This window comes from Aythya ferina (genome assembly GCF_964211825.1).
Source record: "Aythya ferina genome assembly, chromosome: 4".
NCBI lineage: Eukaryota > Metazoa > Chordata > Aves > Anseriformes > Anatidae > Aythya > Aythya ferina.
This window is the reverse complement of record NC_140300.1, coordinates 46,655,171-46,680,968: the sequence shown is the minus strand read 5'-3', so window position 1 is coordinate 46,680,968 and position 25,798 is coordinate 46,655,171. Positions and strand designations below refer to the sequence as shown.

Sequence of the window (25,798 nt, the reverse complement as noted above, 5' to 3'; positions counted from 1 at the left end):
ATAGTTATAAATTCCAGTGCTCCTAAGCTGGAAAGGCAACTATTTGCATCACAACCATTAGTTAATATATGGTGTAAATAATAATGGATTCAAATCACATCTCTTTTAAGTACTGGAACATTAGGCCATAGTTACACTAATTTCTTGAAAAGCTGGTAGTTTGGCATTGGGATTTTATACTATATAGATGGCATTTGGCTCAAGACTGCAATAAACACTTAAAACAGAAATATCTAGCAGTCATACAGAAAGATGAGGAATACATACATGAACAGCAAATGGAGAAGGTTTATAGTTATGCTGTTTTTCAAAACGTTTTACAAAATGCAAGGTTACAGGACTTTACAAAATATTTGCCTTTCTGTCAGTAACTTTTGAAACACACACAAAAAAATTGAGTCACTGCAAACTTCAATTAGCAAGAGAAGGCCAACAAATTCTCACCAGTTTCTAACTGGGGCTGACTCCAGGGGAAGCCTTAGAAGGGTTTAAGACCTTCCAAGTTTTTAATCAGAAAGCAAGAGATCCCCTGTGATGGCATCTCAGGCTAGGTTTTCCACACCCATCTGCCACTCCAGGTGTCCCTCCAGGCCATTGTCCTTACTGGGGGACATGAGCAGGCAGTGTCTTTGGTTTCTCCGAAGCCTGGGAACTCACTACAATTGCTCCTGGCAGTCCTGTTGGCCTGCTGCATGCACAAACAAGATCTCAACTGGACAAAATCTCTTATGAAATGATCTATGTTGCTCCACGTGTGTCACTTTTGTTGTTGTTTTAAACAAAGCTGGTACCAGAACTGGTACCCACCTGATAAAATAATACTGAACGTGCTAGCCCAGAAATCAAAAACATTTAAACTCCCTCCCTCTGCTATCACCTACCCCCCTTCCCTTTTTCACAGTAGAGTGTTTTTTGGAGTCCTGATCTTTTAAAGGCAGCCAGACCGAGGCAGGTGGGAGTCCTGAAGTAATCATTCCACAGTTGGGTGCAGTTTCATTTTGCTGCTGCTCTCCAGCTGACAACTATTGCAAACACCTGTTGGGCTTTCTGTTCATGCAATTTCTGCAAGCTGAACCCTTAGTATGCAGTTTAGTGTGCTTGCATGAGTACGCAGATTTTCCAGCATACACACAGTTGTGAACTTCGTTCTTCTCCTCGGTGTTCCTGTGGCAGTCATGTTGCCTTGTTTTGAGAAGCAGGTTGCTGAACTGTAATCCTCATTGTCATAAAGGTAAGTGTTTACTTTAAAATTTGAAAATATTAAGTGTGTAGAAGGCTAAGAAAAAGCACAGTAGGTTGTGAATGCTTTAAAATAGTTATGTTGTCTGAGAAGGTTAAGAGATGGTTTCCTGCATCTGTAGCTTTTACATCTAGTGATGTTTGGGAGGAGTAAGATTAGTACTAGACCTGCGGAAAGTTCTTTTGTGATGCGTTGCTGGCAACTGCTTGTGTGCAGCTATGGTTTCATTTTTTTTGGTGTCTTGTTTATATCTCTCTGTGTCCCATATCTGAGCAATCTGTGTCTATGGCAATTTGAAAAGAATGTTCTGTGGCCAACTTCCAGAAAGTTTTGGAAGTGTAGCAGCCTCCAGTTGCCCTTAAGGAAGAAGCACTGTAAGACATAGAAAGATACTGTTTGCTGGCACTCCTTTTCCGACCCCCTTTGGTTTCAACAGATTTAATAAATCCAGTGTCAGTGAATGTAATAACATGGAGAGTACTGTTAATCAGACACTTAATGACATACTGAGCTGTATTTTAATTCAGTTCTGCTCCCAAGATGCAAACCACAGAAGCTTGGTTTAGAGGTATGAACTGGTTATTCCCACAGGACATGGCTGCACTGCAGCCATCCCATCATGTTGTACTCCTCATAAGTTTATCAAAAAGAAAACCTTGTTGGAACAGTAACCTCTTAAGAGGAAAATAAAAATGTAATTAGAGGTGAGAATAGTGGCACAGGTTTTGGAAGCCAGAGCTGAAATCCCTTCTCTAACTGAGGGTTTGAACCACATTTAACTATTTCTAATGGGAATGCTTTAAGCCAGGGAGTTGAGAAGCAGTCTGAGAGGGAGCACTCTTGGTTTTGCTTGTGGAATTGCTCAATTTTTCATTAAATAATGGCATGCTCAACGTCAAATACAAAGCCCAGTTGGCATATCCCGAATGAGTGCTCCAACTCTTAAGTTACGCAGTTATGCTTGCATTTTTCTGTACCCAATTTTCTAACACTTACTATGAGATGGAGTATGCGCTCATCTATGATCTTTATTTCTCTCACTCTCAGAGGCCTGAGGAGTAATTTTTCCATATAAGTAAAGTCACTTCTGTTTAGAAAGATGCTAGATAGCCCTGTAACCAAACCTGGATGTTTACTTTCCACGTCCTATCTCCTTCAGCACAGATGTGACTTTAAAGCCCCATGTTGTCCCCTGGGCCAGGTGCTCCAGTAAGGGTACTGCTGGGCTAGAGTGACCCCCCGATCCATCTCCCAAATAGATGGGGCAGGGGGATGGACAGCGTGGTGGTGGTGGGGAGAGTTCTTCCTTTGGTGGTGTTGCTTGAAAAAACGCATTAAGAATGATAAGGACAAAAGAATGCTTCCTGGGCCGAGAAAGTCTGGCAAGGAAGGGGCTCTGCTTTGTAGATCTTGGCAGGGCTCACGCCTGCACTCTTGCCTAGCTCTGCCAAGGTTATGGGCAAGTCCAGAAGTGAATCCCTGCCTTTGTGCAGGATGAGGCCCAGCCACCTGCTGAACCCCTTCAAAAATATGGGCACCTCTGAGGGGAAGCGGGAGACAAATGAGTTTCAGGGAATGAAACTTTTAGACTGGCAAGTTCAAAATGCCTAAGCACCTTTGTGTTAATCATCTTCGCAAGCTGTGGTTTTCTAAAATGAGGCAAATAATAAGAGTAGATGTGTGAAACACTGCTTCTGCAAACGCTTATTCCTTTACTATTGCCAGGAGCTTCTCGTGCCAGCAATGAATCCCTACAGCTCAGTAGGGATTTTCTTGTTAGATGCTGGTTATTCATAGGAACAAATGTTTAGTGAATTGGAGCCCATAAATACAGGGCTATTTCTAAGCTGCTCCTGTTGTAGGAATAAAGCACTTCTATCTCCATGGTCATTGTGTGCCATGTACAGCACTTGGTGTGCTCAGGGTGATCTGCCTGACAGTGCTTCAGGTGAAAGTAATCCATCACCAGCTACAGCTGCAAATGGGTGCTTGTTCAAGGTTACTCGCCTTGATCCCTTGTCTTCAGATTTACCCAGAGCCTTACGCTATATTAGGCATAGTATACCCCCATCTTTTTAAACGTGCAATGTAGTAATGTTAGGAGGATTCCAGGGAAAGCTATTTATAAGCCTTACTTTAATACTATTTAAATGAGACAAAGTAACTTGGTATAATCGTGTTTCAAAAGAAGTTGTTTCCATTCTCTAATATCAAAATCTGGGAAAATACTTAATTTTAGATTTCAAGTGCTGTCTTTAGATATTTAATAACCACATTAATAAAAGAATTCATAAAGCATTTTTAATGGAGGATAATTAAGATAATACCTGTTTCTGAGTAAATGGAAAGAAAAATGAGTTTTGCTGAATTACTGCTAGCAATCATTTCAACCCACCTGTACATTAGTATGATTGTAATTGCCTGAGATGTTATTACCTTTTAATATGTTCAAATTAGGTGCAAAGCTATTTTTTTTTACCTCAGATGCAAAATAGGTGCACATGTCTGTATTTTACTAAGACCATAAGGACGGTTTTTGTTCAGTCTCGTTCCTAAGCAAGCATCTTTCCTCTTCCTCTGATATGTAAATGCTTTTGCATTTGTCTTCCATCCCTTTTGAAAAAAAAAATAAAAAATTCTTTTGATTCCTCAAACAGTCATCAAGAAGATGACATGGGGAGTGATTTGCCCTCCACCTCCATGCCCATGTTGCTCAAGTATACAGTAGTGATACAGTTATGTATTATTTGGAGCTGACATCAACACTATGATAATATGTATGAAAAGTTGTCTGTGATCTTAGTGACACTGTCACTATTTTTATTAAGATGAAAAAAAAGTGGAAAAAAAAACCAACAAACTATTCCTGACTTACTTCACTTTCTTGTTGGAGGCAGGTGAAAAATAGTAAACTGTATTTCCTTTACTAATTGGATACTTGCTTTTGAAAAATAAATCGGATTATTCTGTCCTCAGTACTTGACTACTTAACATTGCCATGTTTTCCCTGAAGTTTTAAATATACAATCCCTGTTCTTTAGTTGGGTGAATGGGGGGAGGAAAAAGCTGCCAGTGTGGGAGAGCAGGCGAGGAGCATGGTGCTGCACGTGGGACTGCTGCTTCTGTGGTCCCCTGTTCCAGGACGGTGTGCCATGTATAGCATCATATCCAGTACGTTGCTTCAAGCAGCCAAAATGCCATGCCAATACACTGATCAAAACCAGGTGTGAGTGGAAATGGAGGACCACTCTGGCTTTTACACCAAGTATAATTTAGTGGTTTGTTGTGAACTTCTACTCTGGCTATATTTGATAACTGTGGTGCTTATAATGAAGGGCTAGGGCGGTGGTTTCCGTGCTGAGGACCGTGAGGCTGTGGCACGTGGCCTTCACAACTACACCGAACAAGCAGCAGCTATGGATTCACAAGGGCTGAGCTGAGTGTGACCAAGTGGTTCCCTTGTCTTGCTCATCTATAGGAGATGCCGAGCCACTGGGCTAAACAAGGAAAATGTGGTTAGTCAGGTGGGGGCATCACAGACGGGACACAAAAGAGTGATGATCCAGACGCATTTCTGTCCTGTTGAAGTGAAAGCAGAGCTTGCTGTATCGTGTTGTTTCTATACAGCTTGATGTCATTTATTGTCTTTTCTGACCTTCTTCTTTTTCTTCCTGCAAAAATGCACAAGCCCTATGTAACTGGTCAGGCTGAGGAATTTGTGTGATGATTTCCACAACAACACAATGAGATGTCTTCACTTTGGCACAAAATATGGTTCTTTCTCTTCCCTCCCTGCCTGCCCAGGCTGCTGCAAAGCTAAACATATATGAAGACTTATCTTCACTTGTGTAAATATTCACTGTGGGAATTTCATTAAGTTAAGCGTATGTTTTAACTTCTCTCATTCCAGAGAAGATTTTATATGTTGAAACAAATGGAATTGCTGTTTTGCAACACACACAATCCTCTAGACTGTCAGATAACCTCCAATTATTCTGCCATAAAGGTTATTACTGATGTGTTAACAGGGGAGGAAAGAAGAGGAGAGAGTCCTGTTTTCTGGGAAGCTGCAGTGTGCAGTGAACAAAAACAGAATACACTTCTCCTACTCTGCTTGTCAAGCTATTTTTTTGTTTTGTTTTCTTTTTCCTCCCCACTTCTGCAGTGAAAAATGGAATATAAAATGTTTGTGGTGGCACTGAAATGACTTGTATGCATGTTTAGAAAAAATAATAATATTCCTGAAATGATAATGGTGTGATTCTTGCACCTAAATGCTGAAATTGCATCAACCCAAAGGCTTTGCCTGGAACTGGGCATGGGAGTTTCCCGGTGAAGATGCCTACCCCTTAGCTGCTCTTTAAGTTGATTAAAAAATCTTAGGAGAGAATGAGACAACTTTAGGATGTGATCTTTCCATGTGTTTCAGGACCCTTCTTCATGGTGTAATGAGTGGTAGAAATATTTCTTCTTATATCAGGAGATTAGTATTTTACATTTAATAAGTATAATTAAAAAAAAAAGTTTGATTAACGCATAGTTGCCGACTGACTGTGCTAATGGATTACTGTGTAGTCGAAGCAAAAGTGTTAATAGGGTCTCTTAGCTGCAAATGGGGATCTTAGATGCAGAAATATTAAGACAAAATCTTTTGCTGATTTTTAGGTTTGTGTCTGTAACTCTATTTGATCACTAATTCAGATATTAATGATTTCTGAAAGAAATAGAGTTTCTGTTTTCAAGTCAATTCTAAACATGCTACTCATGGGTATTATTGGTAATATGAATCTAGTAAGTGTGTTTCTTACACAACCAATGAATATATATATATATATATTTTTTTTTTTTTTAAAAAAAGGGGGCGGGGGGTGTCTTAAAATGTTTGCTGCTGCTGGAAGCAGGGTGCTTGCATAAATAGCTTAATTAGAAGTTTCAGTCTTCCAGCCAACTGGAGGCGGGTGGTGGTGGTGTTTCCTCACTCCCCTTTCATAAAAATGTTAGAAATGGTTAGAATGATCTGGGTAATTAAGTAGTTTGTTAAATAGTTCTGGATGTGTAGTTTTTGTTGTTGGCTGGTTGTTTTCTCGTTCTTTATTTCATACAGGGGCAATTTAAGACTGGACTTATTTCATTTTAATGAGAATAACAGGAGGTTTAAGCCAACACTTTGCTCACCTACAAAGCTGTGAGGAAATCATTGCTCAATAAAGCACTTCAACACATTCTTGAAACCCTTACAGATTAATAGGATTTCCCTTAAGTGCGTGTTAGTGTTTTCTGTTTGGAAGTTTGTTCAAGAGGTCCCAACCATTCAGCAGAGGATGTCTTTGTTGTAACATCTTCATGAGCACTTTGGCTTGAATTTCATCTGTGCTTTAGCTACTTTTCCTGAAATGTCCTGTATCTTAGCTGAGGTGTGAACCTCCAGCCAGCTTCATAAGCCTGGTGCCCATATTTTTCATTGGTTCCTACCCTGCCCACTGTCAAACAGCAGTGTGGCATCACAGCCCCTCTGATAGTCAATGTCTGTCTACCTAGAAGAGCTCCTTTCACAGCTAATTCATAAACCTGGTGGGTGATAGAGATAAAAGCCTAACTGTAGTTTATGGTTTGCAGATCACCTCAGGGAAGTTTCACTAGGAGCTGTTCCAGAGGCTTTCGGGTTTTGTGCCATATATCTGGATTCCTCTGGAAGGAGGTAGCGCAGATTTCAGGCTTTGCAGCAACACGCGATTAATTCCGATACCGCGAGTTGGACGTGGGCAAACACTGTCACAACTTGTGTAGATCTGCAGTGTTTGGCAGTCAAAATACCCTTTGTAAAAATACATCCCCATTGCAAGCATGTTCACTTAAACAGTATCAGAAGACCAGCGTTTCTGGGCAATGTCTTTTTGGAGCATAATACGAGCATGTGAGGAAACAAACTTTGTTTGTCTATAAGGACTCAGTTAACTGGAGCCATAAGTTGCTTCACCGTATGGCTCACATCTGCTTTCCAGCTGATGGAGTTTTTAAGGTCAGGCATTACCTGCAAGCCTGGCATCAGCCTGGCCAATTCCATCGGTTGGTGTATGCTGGAGTTCAGGAGACTTTCCAGGCATCACCAAAGATTGCCTGCTATAGAGATAATAATTGTGTGGCCTTAGTTACCCGTGAGGCTTTTAATTCATACCTGTGATGTTAATGTAATGGCAAGAAGGCTGAAGGAAATAGAGGCAAAGCCAGAGCATTCCTTACATGCTGCTTTTATTCAATTTGTCTGCATCCCGCAGTTGAATAAACTGTTTTATTCCAAGCTTGCACAAGAGGAAGCAGTCTGAATGTTGCAAAAATACTTTATTTTCCGCTGCTCTGATTAACCTGTTATGCTTGCAATGTTATGCTGCTGTCGAATTTGCACAGGCTGTGCAACATGGCCTAACACTATGTCTTCTGTTGCTTATCATTATGTTTCTTCTTTGCTAGTGAGGGGTATGAGGTCACATCACTGTATCTGAGGCAAGGGACAAGGCTCCGTCCATTCAGATCAATTCAGAAGGAGGCTTATCCAGAAGATTTGTACATTATGGAAGATCTTCCCCCAACAGACACATATGAGCGTGTATCCTCTGCTGACCTGCTCCATGCTTGATGTGAAGCTGGAGTGGCAAAAGCCAAAAATGCCAAAACATGATCACCGGCACGAGATGGGAGTGTTGCCCATTCCTGCTGGTGTGTTATGGTCTCTGAGCGTTTCTTGCAGTTTGCTTTCTGTGGTCCTGGGCATGATCCCAGCACGAGGCCCCAGCTGGGAGGTACCTGCCTGCAATGACTGGGTTTCCTCCAAGGTTTCCCCTGTGCTTGCTCTCTCCTTGGTCATGATGGCTGTTGTCAGCGAAGTTAGGGAAGGGTGCTCACCAGTGAGGGAAGCTGAGGAAAGCCGGTATGTGCTTTCCTTACAGCTGGTAATATTGTAAAACAGATTTAACACAGAGGATGTGCCATAAATATTTACTGTACCATTCCACTATAACTTAATGATGGAAACTTGTATGTGAGCTTTTATTTTTAAGAGCAATTTCCTGCTCCTCACTGTTAGCTGCCGTTTCCCCGCTGCCTCTGAGGGCAGCGGTGCTGATGCTGTGCTGTAGTGCACCCTAAGTGTCTGCACCGAGGGCCAGTGTAAACCTCTGACGGTGCTCAATGCATTTCCCAAGGCCTGAGCTGACCTAGAGGAGCGAGGTGCTTTCACAGCTTGCCTCCTTGTGCCAGGGTCATTTTCATTTTGAATAAAATAAGTGCAGAGAGCTTAAAAGGAAAAGTGAATGTGTTCTAGGTAGTTGCAATATGCTTTGCACTCGAAGCTTCAGGGGTTCTCCCCTCCCCTTTAAAAAGAAAAGCAGAACCTTTCTTATAAAGAACTGAAAATAATTACAAATAAATTCTGTTATTATTAAGTGACGTCTATTACAAAAAATTACATTATTTCATATAAGTTGGTAGGAAACATAACTTACCATGTTAATACTTCATTATTTAGTTATATCAGCTCATTGGTTTATGTTTTCTGACTTGTTTATCTAACAGCCAAACTATGTGACTTCATTTAAAGTATCAAAATGTGAAAAAATGTTGAACCGTGTCCTCCACCCTGAAGAGTAATGGAAGAAGGCTGCTGTATTTCTGAGTTCTTTATTTCTGGATTAAGTCAATTATTTCAGCACTATAAAGAAAAAGCTCGTGTCTCAGACAATAATTACCAAGTAGACGCTCTTTAACACCCGGAACATCTGGATCATGTTGACTTTTTTTTTTTACCATGGCAAAAAGGGTGAATGAAATATAATTCCTGCTTTCTGATGTCATGAGGATTTCTTCAGTCTCACGGCAGCTGGAGCTCCCAATCCCTAAGCATTTATATATATATATATATATATATATATATATATGTTGCAGATGTTTTGTGTTTTTTAAAAGAATTGACGCAGCTTCCATCAAAGTGACTTCTGTGTCAAATGGAGTGGATGAATGAATCAGTCTTTACGTTCAGCCTTCTTTGTTAGTCATTATTTTAAGCAAAATACAGGACATCAATATTCTCATAGGATATATTAGTGGTATCAGAATGAAGTAATAATTGCCAGTTGCTTACAAACAGCTTAAGCTGTTCCATTTTCATCTTCTGTTCTGTGGTGGGTTTTCTTTTTTGTTCATAAATTTTTCTTGGCTCTGTATGTATGTTTGGCTTTCCTAAGTAGCTTTAATGTTCTATTATTTCTAGAATAATATTCTTAATACAATATAATCTTCGGTGATAAACTGTAGTAGGCTGGCTCTGGGTCAGAAGAAAGCTATGCTAAATTTTAGTTTGAATTTTAGGCCCCTTGTTAGGTTTTAAAAAGAAAGAACCTGCATTAAAAATGGTTTGACTCTTTTATGTGGTGGATTAGCCTGGGTTTAGCTGCTTTGAAATCTGGTAATCAGATAAAGTCCTGCACAAAGCAACTGCAGCTCTTTGCACTAGTGCTTACGGTGTGGACCAGCTTGAGGTCAGCGATCAAGATGAAGGTACATTTCAAAGGATTTCCCTTGGGAATGAGTGCTGAGCATTGCTGATGGATCAAAAGCGCTGGTCTGTGGCAATGAAAAGGAGCAGAGAAGCACTTACTGTCAGGGAAGTACAAACTGTGTTTGCAATAACACTTGGCATCCTTCGCAAAGTGCATGGCTATCAGGGCAACTGAAAGCATGACAGCCACTCTTACGTTTCCTTTCAAAAGCCTGTGCTACATACTTAATCTTCTGAGCAGAATTATTTAACCAGCTGTGGCACTTCTCTTTCATGTCTGGACGAGGAGGCCTAAGCACCGGTGTAGGTTTTCCGAGAGAGAAGCCGGTCGCTTTTCCCTGCCGGTGGAACTGATTCAGCTTTGCTGAGGCAAACGTCTCCATCAGCGGGGCTGTCGCTGCCCTGCTGTCGGGTGCAGGTGGGGTTGTGACAGGTCTGGCCAGAGAGAGGGGGCCCAGTCCTCTAAAATGGGGCTTCTGCTGCCACTTTGGGGTGAAAAAAGGAGTTCTTTCTACGTTTGCCCCAAACTGCAGCCAATCCTGTTGGCTGCACCCTGTAACCTGCAGAGGTGAACACAAATAACGCTGTCTTTGTGATACGGTTGTGCACATTACGGCCCTGGATCCACTGAAACTTGTGGACAGGCACACAAGCAAAAGGCAACAATGCTATTTAATTTGAGTTTTTCCTTCTTTAAATCAATTTAAGGGAGAGGATGGCTGGCTCACTATTTCTCATGGTTCAAAACAACAGAATGAGCTCACTCATGTATGTATGTTTACTGAACGCAGCAGGTCGTGTTTGGTGGGATTGATGCAGACCCATAAAATGAGAGGCTCAGGTAGCTTTTGTTATTCCAGCTGCTATTACCAGAAACTTCTGTGGAGAAGTGGCTGCTGGTTTTTGGCATTTTATTGCACATGAGAGTTAGACGTTGTGCAAGATATAAGTTTTTGTATTCAGTCTTCCCACTTGCCCTAGGAGCAGATCCTGAGTGCTGAATAATAGGTTTGTATTTTTCTGCTCCAAAAGCTAAAGTGGTCTCGTGTTGGTAATGAACTTCTGCTGTTCACAGAAATTGTTCCTTCACAGGCACCTGGAATTTCTTAGCTGGTGTGCTCAGTGCTAGTGTTGTACCTTGAATTTGTTCAACAACTGCCATGGCAACTGTGTGGTGGCAGCAGCCCTGAGTGACCTAGAAGTAGCCTGGTGATCTGTCTGTGGGAGTAATATCTTTTTAAAGATTATTTCCAGTACAGGACAAGCAGTAGCCGTGCTTAAATGATAAGTGTAACGTGATGGAGAATGCATCAAATCTAGTAAGTCACTGAAAGGATCTTAGAAGATGTTTTCAGTGTGTTTTGCATAACCCGCAGGTGAAGGACGACGATCAGCAATTAAGAACCGCCCGGAAAACCTTGTATTAGTATGCAGGAAGGTGATTTATATGGTGGGACTGTTAAAACTTGATGTTATCTTGGAGTTTCTGTGACTGCATTGCAAGGGAGAATTCCTGCTGTATGAGTTATTTTTGCTCCGTTGCCCTTGTATTTGTTCTGATGATTGCACTTTCCTTATGGCCAACTCTGTGCTCTGGGATTTACCTCAATGTGCCCAGGGACCGACTTCTCAGCAACCACTTGTAAAGTTACACCGAGATTGGAGTGAATTCATCTGTAAAATTGCAAAGATCCATTTCTGCATCTGTGGCACTGAAGATAGCACTACAAATTAGCAATGAGAACATTAGTGGCGTTATGATGTCTCAGTTAGATCAGTTACAGCTGAACTGTTTTCAGCTAACATAGCCAGCTGCTGCTGCTGTTCTCATGTTGCTCACCAGAACCAAACGGAGAAAAAGGGGAGAGAAACCGAGCGAAGGGCAAGAAGGTAATGAGGTGGTGGTGGTGGTCTGACAAAAACAAAACAACAAAAAGCTCATTACCTTCATATTTCCCCTCTCCTTAGGTGGGAAAAGTGATTGCAAAACAAGGAAAAAGAGGGAAAAATAAAAAGGAGGCAGGAGAGATGGGCTCTCATAAAAGACAAATGCGGTCTGATGGCTGCTGCTGCTCCCCAGGCAGATGTGCTGCTCTGCTGGAGTTGTTTGCAGGCATGTCTTACAGCTTCTCTCCGGTCTTTTCATTAGAGACTGGAAAGTCATTAACCTGGAAAGTAGCCAATGGCTTTGCTTTAGCTCACGCTCAGGTATGAAAGTGCCAGAGGTACTTGGCAAAGGGGCACAGAGCAGGCGTGATTACATTTTAAGTGCTGAAATGTTAATAGGGCCCAGTCCCAAGTCCTCCCTTGTGAACAGGCTGCTGTGCAAGCATCCGGTCTGTGCCTTCCTCAGCAACGTCCTGTCGGTCACCAGGAGATAAAAGGCACTGGCTGGGGGCCTGATCCCTGATAACGTGCACTGAGCGGTGCCCGGACTGGTGCTGCCAGGTACTTTCAGACCATGGTTACGCAGTTACTGGGGCTGAAATGCTATTCAGTAGTTGTTGAAACTGTAGCAAAGAAAATATCTCCCAATTTCCTTTCAAACGTTAGCCTTAATGCAAAACCTAAAAGAATAGATCAACTAAAAAGTTCATCTGCTTTTGCTTGTCGTTGTCCCCTGTGGATTGGAGCAAGTGACTGTGTGCCAGCGGCTCCTCCCAGCCTTTTGCTGCCAGATGTAACACAGTGCTCCTGAAAGGGCAATGCTTTTTCTGCCGGCCTTTGTTTGCTGAGACAGTTTAATGTATACCACTGAATATGCCTGCTCCTGGTTATGCTTTGTGAACATAAATGAACATAAAATTGAACATAAATGTAAGAAATAGGTAGCAACAGCAGTGGCTGTGGTTCCTTGGGTGTCTGAGCTGGCTCACTGTTATTTAAGCAGCATAACTCTACAACCTCCAACTCCTTTCTGATGATCCCATCTTAAAGTGGCTGTGGTGCTGATGGGGCCTGTTGGACTGCTCTTGCGTTGGCCTTTTAGCTCATCAGGGATGTGATTTTGAAGGAAATCTCTGGATCGTTTGGGGAAAACTGGAATTTACTTCCCTTGTGTGAACCTCGTAGAGATTCAGGATCTGCAGCAGAGAGAGAGTCCCAGCAAAGGACTGTGCCTACTCAGGTGCAGTGGTAAACACAGTGTCATTTGCAGGACAACATTATTGGTTTTGAGACAGCTACTTACAAGGTATTACAGTCCAAATCAATTCTTTTTAAGTCAAAGAGGATATATCTTCTGTGGCATAGGTGCTTCAGTAGTCGCTGACGGTCAGTGATAAAACTTCAGTGAATCTCCAGTGAATTAAGGTTTCCTGGAATGTAATTTGCCAAAAAGTATGTTACCCTAAATTTTACAACAGTTTTAGAAGCCTGCACTGTGCATTGGTTAGTAGAGATGTGTAAGCTGATAGAAAAGAAGAAAAATTGCCAGGATCCTGGTGTCTCACTGGAAAAGGCAAGGTATTGCCTTATTTGTTGCCAGGTATCCTACTGCCAGTAGCAAGAGCCCTCTTTCGGTGCTTGAGGAGAACAAATGAGGAAAAAGGAAAAGCTGGTAAGAAATGGGTGTTCAGATGATCCAAATCGTTACTGTTCCTTAAAAACTTCACTTCAGCCAGTCACTTTTGGCTTGTTGATTTTCGGGTTCGGACATGTCCTCTCCACACACAGGCCCGTTTGCTGCATTTCCCCCAGTAACACTGCTGTGCCTGAGGCCAGGGTGCAGCACACTGTTGGTGGCACCAATTCCAAAAACCCCTGTTGCATTTGCTTCATCTCCAACTAGTGCTACTGCTCCCTGCTTCGCTGCTGGGATTCCCTTATGCTCCTGTTTCAAAATAAATACGCAGGCGTATTTGATACTGAGCTGATGGCCTCACAGGATTGCTTCCTATTACCTTAAGATGTTGGCTTGTTTTTCTTCTCATACTGCATCTTACAAAATTATTCTATGGATTAACTTCCCTGCCACTGTAATAAGAAGCACTGCTGTCATCGCTTAAGGTAACTGGCAGTGAACTTGAGGTCGCTTGAGGTAACTGGCAGTTTGGGGATGGTCCCCACCCAAGAGATGGTAACCCTGCGGCATCCCTGCAGGTGGCTGTACGACCCATGGCTTTGAGAAAGGCCGATCTGATCAGTCCATGACACGTGTTTGAACCAGGTGGGAGTCTGCTCGACTGGCTGGATCTGCCAGGAGCGCTTTGTACTTTTTGAAAAGAACAATAATAAATGCTACAAAGTGAGAGACAAGCTAAGGTCAGCATTAGGGTTATAATGACTGGTTTTCTCAAGATAATTAATGGATTGCATGGAGGAAACATCATAAGGTACTTCACAGGTTTTTCACTAGAAACCCCTTTTATGTGTGAAAAGGAAGCAAAAAGGCCAAGATCGAAGAACTGGTTTCAGAGGAAGGTTACCCTGAGAGTTTAGCCAGTGGTTTTCCTCCTTTAGAGCTGGGGAACTTTTTGAATAGCCAAATCTGCTGCTACTTTAATATGCAGAAGCTCCTGGATTTTAAAGGCATGTGGTTACCACAGGAAGTTATGATGCAGTCATAAAGTATACAAGTGTATGTACATGTACGTTTACTCCTCACCTTTTCTCTTAATAGTCCTTTGTCAACCATTCATTATAGGGAATAAACCAAAGCTGTCCAGGATAGGAAGAATCTTAGGATACAATGATGATCCCCCTCCTATCCCTCTGCCCCCTTTATTTTTCAATCATTTGTATTTTAGAGGCAGAAATAACTTTAGCAGAGTGGTTCTGCATGCCCGGTTGTGTTACATGGTGTCTGTCATCTTTATGCTGAGGGATCCGTACAAATACCAGATTACATAGATGTCTTCAGTACAAAGTCTGTTTCCCTGAAAGGAAAAATATAGTGTAGTCCTCTTGGGAGGAGGGAGCCTAACTGGCTTTGAACTGCCTTTGTAAAAAGGACACAAACTTCTGAATGGTCTTGGAAATTTGTTTTCCATAGGTTAAAAAAAAAATCTATAGACTGAAAAACCTCCCTTAAAAAATCTATAGACTGAGAAAAACTAATTGAGTAAGAACTAGCACATCACATACTGTATTTTGCAGGGACTTGGACAGGTCTTGCAGCTTCTGTGGGTAAATATCTATTAAAAGCTTGATATAAAGAACAGAGCCCTAAGAGGCTGACAAGAAGGAGGAAAAGCTGAAAGGGAGAAATATATTGGCTAGAGAACAGGATCAGATAAGCATATTATGCCTGATTATTCTGTTAAAGAGAAACTGATGATCTCTCAGTGGGAATGCACTGGTGGCTCGCTATTTCTAAAAAACAAAACAAAACAAAAAAAAAACATGAAAAGTGTTTTTAACATTTAAAATATTTCTGCTGTAAAATTCGTGAATATTCTAAATGGAAATAGGTAGCTCTAAGATTTTTAGGTGAGATATTAGGTTTTAACGAGCTTTCTAATTCCTGTGTTTTATTAGTCATAATCAATATTGGCCTAAAAACTGATATAGACTGTAATATTTCTCTACGGTAATGCAAATAGATTGCTCACCAAAAGCCACAAATGCTGCTAACAAAGCTATCCCCACATAAAACCTTTTAACAGTGATAATTTATTGTGTCCTCTGTGTATTTATAGTGTCAGTAGCGCTCTGTTAGAAATTTTGCACTTCGAACCACTTTGATAGAAGAACATAAACAGTCTCTTATGAGAAGTTTAATAATTTAATGGAAGTTCATTGTGCTTACATAAATTTGATTCTTGAAATTATTCTGTGGTTGTGGGAAGTTAGCACATGCTGTCATCTCAGAACTTTTGCAAAGTTTTTTTGAAGAAAATGAAGACAGGAGGAGCAGCAGATGATGGGAGAAGCGAGAGCTGAGAGGAAGAGGTTTGGATTTCAGGTGGCCACGTGGATAGGTCTCCCTCACCTCCCGTGCTTTTGGGTCTGTTTTAAGAACAAAATGTGACAATATACTGGGTGTAAATGCTGAGAAGGCGAGTTAGTAAGCATTCCACTTCCATACTAATTTGACACCTGAAGCAAGTCTTTATGTTAACTTTGCTTTGAGGTTGGTGGAAAACATTTTAACACTCAGCACACTTGATTTCTTCTTTTTTAAACTTGGAATAGCCTGGGAATCATTAAGTGCCAAATGTTTTCATCAAGCCCATAAACAAAAGGGGATTCTATAGTAAATCCATTTACTCTCCTGAGGTTTCAACAAAACACATTTTCACTTATTCAAAGTGGAGGAATAAATCTGTAGCTCTTTTTAAAGAGACTCACTTCGGGGCCCTAGGAGGCAGACACAGTACTGGATTTAAAACAAAAGCTGTAACAAAGGCATCCTCACCAGGCTCAGTAAATTGTGCTGACATTTTATACATCTGTAATATGTCTGCATGCGAGAGCTATTCAGGCACTACCCAACCTAGCAACACAGATAGCCGCCTATGAGGGGAAAAATATGTGCTATAGAGATGCTGCATTTTGATTAAATAAAGCGATGTTGAGTGAATCAGCTTCTTGACTGAAAGAAAAAGCTGTGCTCCAGCTCTTGAGGGAGAGAAAATTACTTCTACAGCAATGGAAAGCTTAAACAAACAATCTGGTGTTTTACCTCTATTTAATCACACTGTACTTTCCTTGCGATGTCTTTCTCATCGCAGATCATCTTTATATGTAAACACACTGGTAATTAACCTTGCCTGACTTATTTAACAGTGACACAGTCGCTGCTTGGTAGAGACTCTTAGCTCAAACACAGGGCTGACATTACTGAGTAAATAAAGCAAAGGGACGCTGGCTGGCTCTGGAGGTTGGCTCTTGCACCGGATAATAACCCTGGATCACAGCTGGTAGGGAACGTACCTATATGCAGGCATCTGTTGTCTTATGTCTTGGAAATATGGACTTCTACATGCATTTTGTGGCAGAGGTTTTCTACCAAGCATCAGGTGGCAGAAGCTAGTCAATCACTAGTTCATTTAGTGCAGAATACACGTGTATGTTCTGAAAGACCAGGCTACAGCTTCTATCAGAACTCAGCTTTAACATTTTCAGTTGGTCAAGAAACTAATGGACAAGCACTGCACTTGTCAGGCCCGTGTCAGGCGTCCCTCTTGCCGCGGTGAGGGGGAGAAATCAAAGCACTCAGCAGGTACCTGCTTCATCGACTCCATGTGGCTGCTGTCAGTCGAGCAGTGATGTGGGGCTGTGCTGCAGGTGGCCACAGCTAGGTACGGGCAAATCTTCCACCAGGAAGCATTAAAAATTAAAATTATTATCTGAAGTATCTTGCTTGCAGAAAGGAGGCTTTTTCTGATGAGAAACTTTTCAGATTGTTTAAAATAAACATTTTGAATCAGTATTATAAATAAAATTTAGCAATGTGTTCTTATGCATGAATAAATTAAAAGATATATACTATTTCTTTAAATTAGCAATGAGAATTTCTGGTTTCCAGATGTGTGGGGCCAGTAGTAGTACTGCTAGGTTTGATGTGTTACTGCTGAAGGCTCTATATCCCTTCCCCCTCTAAAAGCAGCAAACAACAGCAAGGAAAAGCTGCGAACATTGATACTTGAAGCTCAAAATCAAACTTACAGAGGTTCTGAAAATGTCATAGGAATCGTATTTATTTGTAAGGAATATCTGGAGCTGGCAACATTGTAAGAGAAGATATGATTTCTTTAAAATGCATTACACTAAATTCATATACAGTATATTAGCTGAACTGAAAAGACAGGGACAGGATCCTTTTTAATGGGTGTTGCTTTGTTGAAATTCATAGTAATCTATCTGGCTTCACAGAAAATGTTGTAGACAGTTGGTAAAACTACATTATTCACTTGATGCCTCCTGTTTCTTTGGACTTTTGGAGGGCATGTTTAGACTTCATGGTCAGACAGAATCTGACAAAGCAGCCCAGTGCAGCGACTTTGAGAATAGGCACTGCATCTCGGGTTGGTTCTTGCCCAGAAATTACTGACATGGCTTCCTCACACAAGTCACAGGCACAGAACATGAGGAACAGGCCTTCAGGAAGAAACCCTGGGTCCACAACCACAAGCTGGGGCAGTTAGATGAGAATGGAAATGAGAAAGAACAGAAGCATGAATTGCTTGTGTCAGCACTAAACTGGAGGAGGAAAAAATAAAAAGGTAGCTTCCATGCTTGTCTTCAAATTAAAAATAATTTTCTTCATATTAGTAGTAATGGATTATAAAGTGAATAAATAATTCTCAGTTAAGCAACAAAAATGTTTCAGTGTTGACAGTCTTTGGGGTGTGAAAGGAAAAAACATGACTTCATTCCAGCAGTGATAAATAACATATGGAACACCAGTTTTCCAGTCGTGTTTACAGAGTACTTTCACGTATGTATTTAGCTAAGAACTGTTCTAAGGGAAGTAGATTTTTCCTCATCTTTCTGCTTCTTCTCCTGCAGAAAGTACCTATCGTATAGATGAGCAGTGCTAAGAATGTTCTCAGTATTACTTTGATTATTGTAGGTAAGCTTCTAAAAGAAGTTAGGTTTTTGTGCTCACCTCCCTGTACAAAACAAAACTAATGCTTTTCTTCTTGAAAGAATAATCTTTCACAGGTACAGGGCTAAGATAGCAGGCACTTCCCAGTTCCTGTGACTTTGCTTACCCCTGTCTAAGGAAGTTCAGCATTCATCCCTTCTGAAAACCAGTCCAAGTCATATATGTAATTCTGCTGTGCTGTCTTGACAAAGTCATGCGATATGCATTGAATCTTTCGTCTCTTCTTTCCAGTAACTAAATGAAAAATGCAATTACTTCTGGCTTTTAGGCTACTCAGGGGATGTCTTGACTTGAAGTCATGAACCTTGGCTTGCTTGTGTGCAAAGCACAACTGGGGCCGAGCTGTGAAACGTGGGCTGTGTATAGATGTCATGGAAAGTAGGCAAAGCCAGGTGGTTCAGAGCATCCAGAGGAGACCACGTGGTGTCCTATTTAGACTGATATGGCTTTGTTCTCAATGTAGTAGGAGACTGGTTAAAAGTCTGTTTGAAAATAAAGAGAAAATCTATAGCAAAATGTAAGACCAGTGTTGTGACTGACAGTTTTATTAATAAGATGATATGAGAGCAATCTTCGAATTTAGCAATAGACTGCTAGGGTTGCTGCTCCCTGTGGACAAGGAAGACACAGAAATCTTAAAAAGAAATTCTTAACATTCTTGTGACTAAGTTGAAAACAGCATTTTATATTCAGGCCTGTTTGGGTTTTTACTGATGAAACAAGAGTTGCATACAGTGTCACTTGTACACATAAAATAGTAAGCTTTTCTCGGTCTTAAATATGTTACTGGCATCAGTCTCCCACAGTAACTTTATCAATATGTCTCACTAATGGCAATCAGATCAGCTGTGTGCAGCAATAAATAAAATATTTAATAACAACCCACAGAAATAGATACGGTAAGCACTATCAATATGATAAATGTGGGCACCATCCATCTTTGTAAACAAGTGCTTCCTGGAAGTGCAATGTAAAATATACTTATGAAAGCTGGTGGTAATACAAATAATGGCAATCGGTTCTAATATTCTGACAGATTCAGAATAATTTCAGATGCATTTGCAACAACAGATTTGCATCAGGCTTTTAACTAGTTTAAATATTATAATTTTATAAGGGAAATATCTGTATAACAGCACCACAACTCATTTGCTGAAAACCTCTACAACAGATGATGAATAATTTCCAAGAAGAAACTATTGGTGCTTGATTAGATGTAACATTATGGTATGCATAACATGCCTGAGAATTAAAATTGGGGTGTTCTTCATCCTAGTTTCTTCCTTAATGGACAATTCATAAAACTTCTACAGCCAAAGGGCATTTAAAAGAGATATTTTAGCAAAGATTTAGCTAATAATTATCAAGGTTGTGTAGCAGTGTTTTTTCAAAGTCAACTGTCAATAGAGGCAAAAATAAATAATAATTCAACAAATGATAGATAAAATGTTTTATTTCTGTGCATTTCACACCCAGTTTGATATCATGTCTATCATGCTAAACCTATACAATAAGGCATATAAGTAGTGAAACCTATGTTAAACCAGTTTTATATAAAAACCTAGCATTATAGTTACTTCTTTTAAGCTCCAATTGCTTAGTTTAACTGAGAAACGCTTTTTCTTACCTCTTCTGGCACAGTGTTTATTTTTTTCTAGCGCTATGTTCATTTTAAAGGAGCAAGGATTGCCTTCTGCTGTGTAACTATGAGATCTGTTAAACACAGCTTCACTGCAAAAGTTCTGCAAAGCTGAAAATTATGGGTCTTAGGGACTGCTTATTGTGATCAGTGCTTGCACAGCCGGGAAGGAGAGATTTCTTGTTTAATCTGCACACATTGATTATAAATGGTCTGAACAGATAATCAAGAGAAGTCAATGCTTCAGTTCAAGAATAGGAGAGTTTAAAAAATACTTGGAGGAATATAATGAATTATTTCTCCTGCAACGTTGATATCTTCCTTTCAGCTACAAAGGGCCCTATGAGCAATCCCTTCCTTTCACAGAGTAAGTGGACAATTAAACTCTATCTGAATAATTCAGATGTGCAGCATGGATTCCTGCATAGGCTTCTCCAAGCAATTTCAAATCAGAATGAAAGATATTCATTTATTTTTCTCACTGTAGCTTCTCTACAGTAGAGTGTGAATATCACAGCAGAAATCAGCTGGGTGTTGCACACCCTAAGCAGTTTCATGGGGTGAAAAGAAGTGTGATACCTTAACTTGCTCAACTTTTCTTGTGTTAAACTGCATTATTGTAAACTGAACTGTTTCATCAGTAACTTATATAATTTATTTACAAAAGGATTAAAATCAGAAACAAATGATATTATTTTGAACTGTTTTGCAAATAAAGGAGAGTGCACAGTGCTTAAAAACAGAGCAGAGGAAGATCTGCATGCCATGGTCACCCCAGTACCACTAAAAGGTAGAGGTTTTGAACGTCCCGGTGGTAGCACCTCTGCTGGGTTAGCTCAGTGCAGGAGGACAAGTCTTGCTCAACCAGAGCTGTGCAGCGGGACTCAGAGCTGTGCGTGCGATCGCTCTGTCTGTGTTAGAGTGGCTGAGGGCTTTAGAGCTCATTGCTAGGTCAAGTAAACACTGAGTAATCATCAGAAGTAGCTCATGGAAGGAGGAAAAGATGGCGACTTCCTTTCCAAGTAGGAGGACAGCAGTTTATGATGTAGAAAGGTATCACTTACACCTTACGAAAGGCAGCCTTTGATATTTGAACCCACCGTCCTGCTTCAGTACTTCCTGCCTACAGGTTTCTCATTGTTTCAGTTTGTTTCTCTTGGGAGGACTGCACCTTTGGGTAATGGCTCCACTTGTAATTTAAAACAAAGAAAACCCTTTATATGAGCCTCAAGTTAAAGTTTCTACCCAAAGTGTTAGCGTATGCAGCTGCTGCGGTCGTTACTATTTATTCCCTTGCTGTCATGGTTCAAGGTGAGACAGTCTTCCATCCGCTTCAGCTAATTATTATTCAGCTAATAATTGCTTAGATGAATAGTCCATTACTTAAGGAAATAAATCTGAATTGGGACTCTGTAGACTTCTGGCCTTGTATATATAATCCCATTGCCCAAATAACGGTGGCTGGGTAATGTGTTTCTTTGTGGGCTGTTTGAGCAGAGTTCCTGGGACCTGAGCTTTGATTTGTTTAAAAACCTTTGAGCATAATTTCAACTTTAGGTTCATAGTTCCACATAAGCTTACTGTGGGGGGGAAAAGAAAAAAAAAAAAAAAAAAACAAAGAAAAACAAACAAAAAAACATCAAAATGATCCAGAGCAGAAAGTGGTGTTGTGGTCAAAGTGTTGTGCTGGGACTCAGGAGTCTTGCCTGCATGGAGCTTGTTGGTTCCATCTTTTTGTAAAATGCGGGTGAGAGTAGTGCCCTGTCACAAGGCTTGGGGGCAAATATTTGAAATAATGGTAAGGAAAAGGGCTCTGTGGTAAATAGCTGAAGGTGGAAGGGAACGCATCTAAAGTTCTGACGAGTAGTTTAATAATGCACTTGTACAACTCTGTCACGTACTTTTACTTTGCTTCTTGCTGTGCTATTTTGTTTTTGTTTTATAAGTAGTAGTGATCCTAATTTGAGTTTTGTATTAGCTGTATACTTTAAATGGAGAAGAAAAATACAACTATTTTGTATCCCTAGTGAATGCTGTTAATGAGTTTGCAAGAAAAATGCAAATCATAAATGGTCTTAAGCAATGGGAAGTCTGCTATGCTATCTAGAATGTGATGGCAATTGGGACAGGAGAATTTCAGATTATAGGGGAAATGAAGACATGAGCACCTCCCAAACAAGCAATGGTGTATTCTAGGTCAGATCTTCCTGTTTGGGGTGTTTCATTCAAGTGGGAGAATGTGGTGGTGTGATGAATGTGGCAGGTGAGTATAACTGTTAGTGGCTAGTAGCTCATATTCTTCTGAGGTGTCAAAGCAGAATATTCTAGACCATCAAAATAATTATTTTAAAAATAGAGGAGAAAGTGTACCACCATTCCAGTACAAGTGCAAAGAGTCCAGATGTAGATTGGCAAAACAAGGTAGCTTTGAGAGAGTCATTAAAACCAAGCAAAACTGAAGACCAGAGAGGAGGAGCGAGCTTTCTGGGATGGCTCAGGCACTTGTTGACACTCCAAAGCTGCAGACACACTGCAATCAGGAAACTAACATTAGCGTAGACAGGATGCATGAGTCAAGGAGATTGAACTGAGATGAAAAACATGGGATTCAGGCATCTGCCACTCGCCAATTGCTGGGCACTATTTGTGGTTCGTGCTGCTGATCAGAGCATACTGGAAAAGAAACAAAAATAGCTTAAATTGGGTTAACAGCTAACGTCTATCATGTGACTTACTGAAAGAGAGAATTGTTTAGTGGTAAGGACATGACTGGAAGGGGCAGTAAGGGAAACTCTCGTAGTGGTGCGTTGCCCTTTTCGTCCACCAGCCCCCATTGCTGGATCTGCTCATCTCAGCTGGTGAGGTTTACCAGCCCGAAATACTGAGTGTGGCCTGACAAGCAAAGCAAGCCCCAGGAGCTGCAGCCTACATTTTGCTATTTTCTTTCAAAATGGGTTTTCTTCCAAATTACCACCTAGACCCTGTAGGTATTCAAAACAGACATCGTGACGCGAGCTGTTTATATGGTTTCATTTGGGCTGGATTAAAACCAAAAGATCCAAGTGACCTTGCTCAGGTCTAATAACAGCAATTCCTCTTTCTGAACATGTTTTGCATTAGTAACAACACTTGCAGGTGTTTGGGTGGATGGATGTAGTCAAACAGTTCAACAGGATGGAGCAGGAGCTTTGCATTTAACATGTGCCAGCTATACTGTGAGTTTGCTGTGAGCTTTAGATATATTGGTAGCAAAAGACAACTATTTAGACATGAATCTGCTCTGAGCACTCAGTTTGGATAAACACACAGTATGTCTTGCTCTTGCTACCTTCCTGAGCCCCAAAACTTTGTCTGAAATGTAATTCCTACTCTGAGATATGCATGTGAATAGACTTTTGACATAATTTGACAGCATGTATTTAAATACCTTTTTCATCGTGTTTCTGGTATCTGTCAGACAAGGAATCTGACTCTTCCTTTGTAATGCTGTTTCTACAACAAGCATAAATTTATTGAATTTTTACTTCTGACCTGTGTAAGCTGTTTTGGCATCTCTGGTATTTTCTAGGAGCAAGTTGTTCTCAAACTCCACAGAGCTTGCTTATTTCTGTGACATTTTTAATCCACTCGGATATGTTAGATAATTCTAGACAATGATAAGCTGATGCTCTGAATATGCTGTTGCTTGTCTCTTGTTATTGAAAAGATCTGTGCAGCGCTGAAAAAGATTTTTCTTGTGATTGAAATTCCTTCTCTACAGAGAACACAGATTTCAAAGTTTCCAAAATAGCTTGGAAAAACAGTGAAGAAAAACTACAGAGTAAAACTGTCGGTTATTTTAAGACTTACTGTAGGCATCTGTCTGAAAACAGTCCTTGTGTTTGCTGTCCAGAAATGCTCAGTTCTCTGGTTTGTATTTTCTAAAACCTAAAGCTATTTATAGTTTGGACTCTGAATTGTAGCATTTTTGCCTGCTTTACCTTTTCCTCCTGTATCATAGAGTAAGTAGAAGCACTGTTTGCATTTATTTGGACAACAAAGCTCAAATCTGAGGGGTGGGACTGGTTGGCTGCATGTACATGAAGACGGTTTGAATCCATGTATATATGTTGTCACAAATTTATAGGCTCTCAGTGTCCTAAAGCACTTTTGGCCCAGTGTTTATACAAAAAGGCTTATCTGACCTTTGTGTTTACATAGCATAATGGATTTGCCTTTCAAACACTGATCAGCAATGGAGGTTATCTTTGATCTCCCTAATTGTATCATGTTTTTGTTCCGTGAATGAATTTGCCAGCTTTATTGATAAATTCCTGACTGGGAATATCCCATTAACACATTCTGGAGATTGAATTAACTGTCCATGTCATTAGGCCAAGCAAAACCTCACAAACAGTGTTTAAGAGAATTGCTGAACTTCTAACAGAAACACATTTGTTATGTTTACTTTATCTCAAAAGCAAAAGCTAATAGAGTATGTTTGTTGCTTACTGGGCATCTCAAATCCAAGTATTTTCTTTGCCTTATAAGGTAGATTTTGCTCAATAACTGCCTGACACTGTATTTAACTAGGTTGGTGCAGCCAAAGCGTTTTTGCCAAATTACAATTAGGACATCTACTGTCCAGAATATTTATTGTAATGCAGCTCAGTTATGTGAAAAACAACTTTTAAATGATGTGACTGTGACTGTTTTATAGCGCTGTTTTATGTTTGGTAGTAGCAGTGTTTCTTTGAAGATTTCTAAGGTTTCCTTTTTCATTTCTCCTGAAGTTTTTTTTTTTTTTTTGTATTTTTCAAAGCGCCCAAACATCCAACCCTTCAAGTGAATAAACACAGAAAACGCATAGAAGATTATTCTCTGTGGCTCTCTCAATACTGTAGTGATTAGTGAGATGCTTTCAAAAAGGCTTCCTTGTATGATTTCGAGATACAGACATTTGTTGCAATATGTTGTAATTACTTAGATAAATCTTAAAATATATTGCAGGAGAGCCCAGTCTTTGACTGTGTCATGATGGTGTCTGGTGCATGTGAGATGTGGAGGCAGAAGCAATATATTCAGCCTGCTCCTCAGCCTTCCAGTTGCTGAGACAAGCTGTTACGCTATCTGCAGCGGTTTAATGGGCTGTGTACGCCAGCTGACAATCAGCAGGCGGTAGCATTGGCTCGGTGTATTTTTTTTTTTTTTTTTTTATTCTGAACATTTTTCCACCTCCTGTTTTAAGGAATCCTACCTAGGGACTGAACTGAAATCGAATGTTCTCTTAAATCCACATCTGATGTTGTGTAACACTGACTTTTGTTTTAGAAGGTGAAAACAGGAGAAGATCTGGCAGGAGGGTGAGATCTGGGACTCCCAAATCTTGCAAAGGGTCAGCTGATGGAATGCAAATCACAGAGCAAATGGTTATAGGCAGTAGCCACCCTTGTGGCTTCATATAGTCTAAGGCTAAAAACAGGAGCAATTGCTGCTTCATAGTATTTCTGCATCGGCTGTGACCCCTTGGCTGACAAGCCCGGTGCATCTCCAGGGTTTGACCCTTGTTTGATGTTAGTGGTCAGAACTCTGCGGTTTTCTGTAGGACTGGGGAGAAGATCTCTCCTGGGAGGTGCTCTCCAATTGGGTGGCAGTGAGCAGAAAAAAAAAACATGGAGGCAAATGTCAGTGGCACCCTCAGGGCAGAGCCAAGGGCAGGTGGTGCTGGGCTCTGTCCTTGGTGGGGCCACCACCAGGCTCAGATCTGCAGCCTGGATGCGTGGTTGGTATGAGAGAAGTCACTTGTCAAATGTGTTTCTTCTTCTATTATCACTT

General features: G+C 40.7%; 1 long non-coding RNA gene across 4 annotated transcripts in view; it reads left to right on the top strand.

The window, feature by feature from the left end:
• The first annotated feature begins 869 nt into the window (after positions 1-869).
• LOC311436197 overlaps positions 870-25,798 on the top strand; it is a 43,610-nt gene continuing 18,681 nt past the window's right edge. For 3 of the 4 annotated variants that reach the window (XR_014692665.1, XR_014692666.1, XR_014692667.1), the window contains exon 1: positions 870-1,231. This is a non-coding gene — a long non-coding RNA (uncharacterized lncRNA). The remainder of the gene's footprint in view (positions 1,232-25,798) is intronic. The other variant, XR_014692668.1, reaches the window with a different exon arrangement.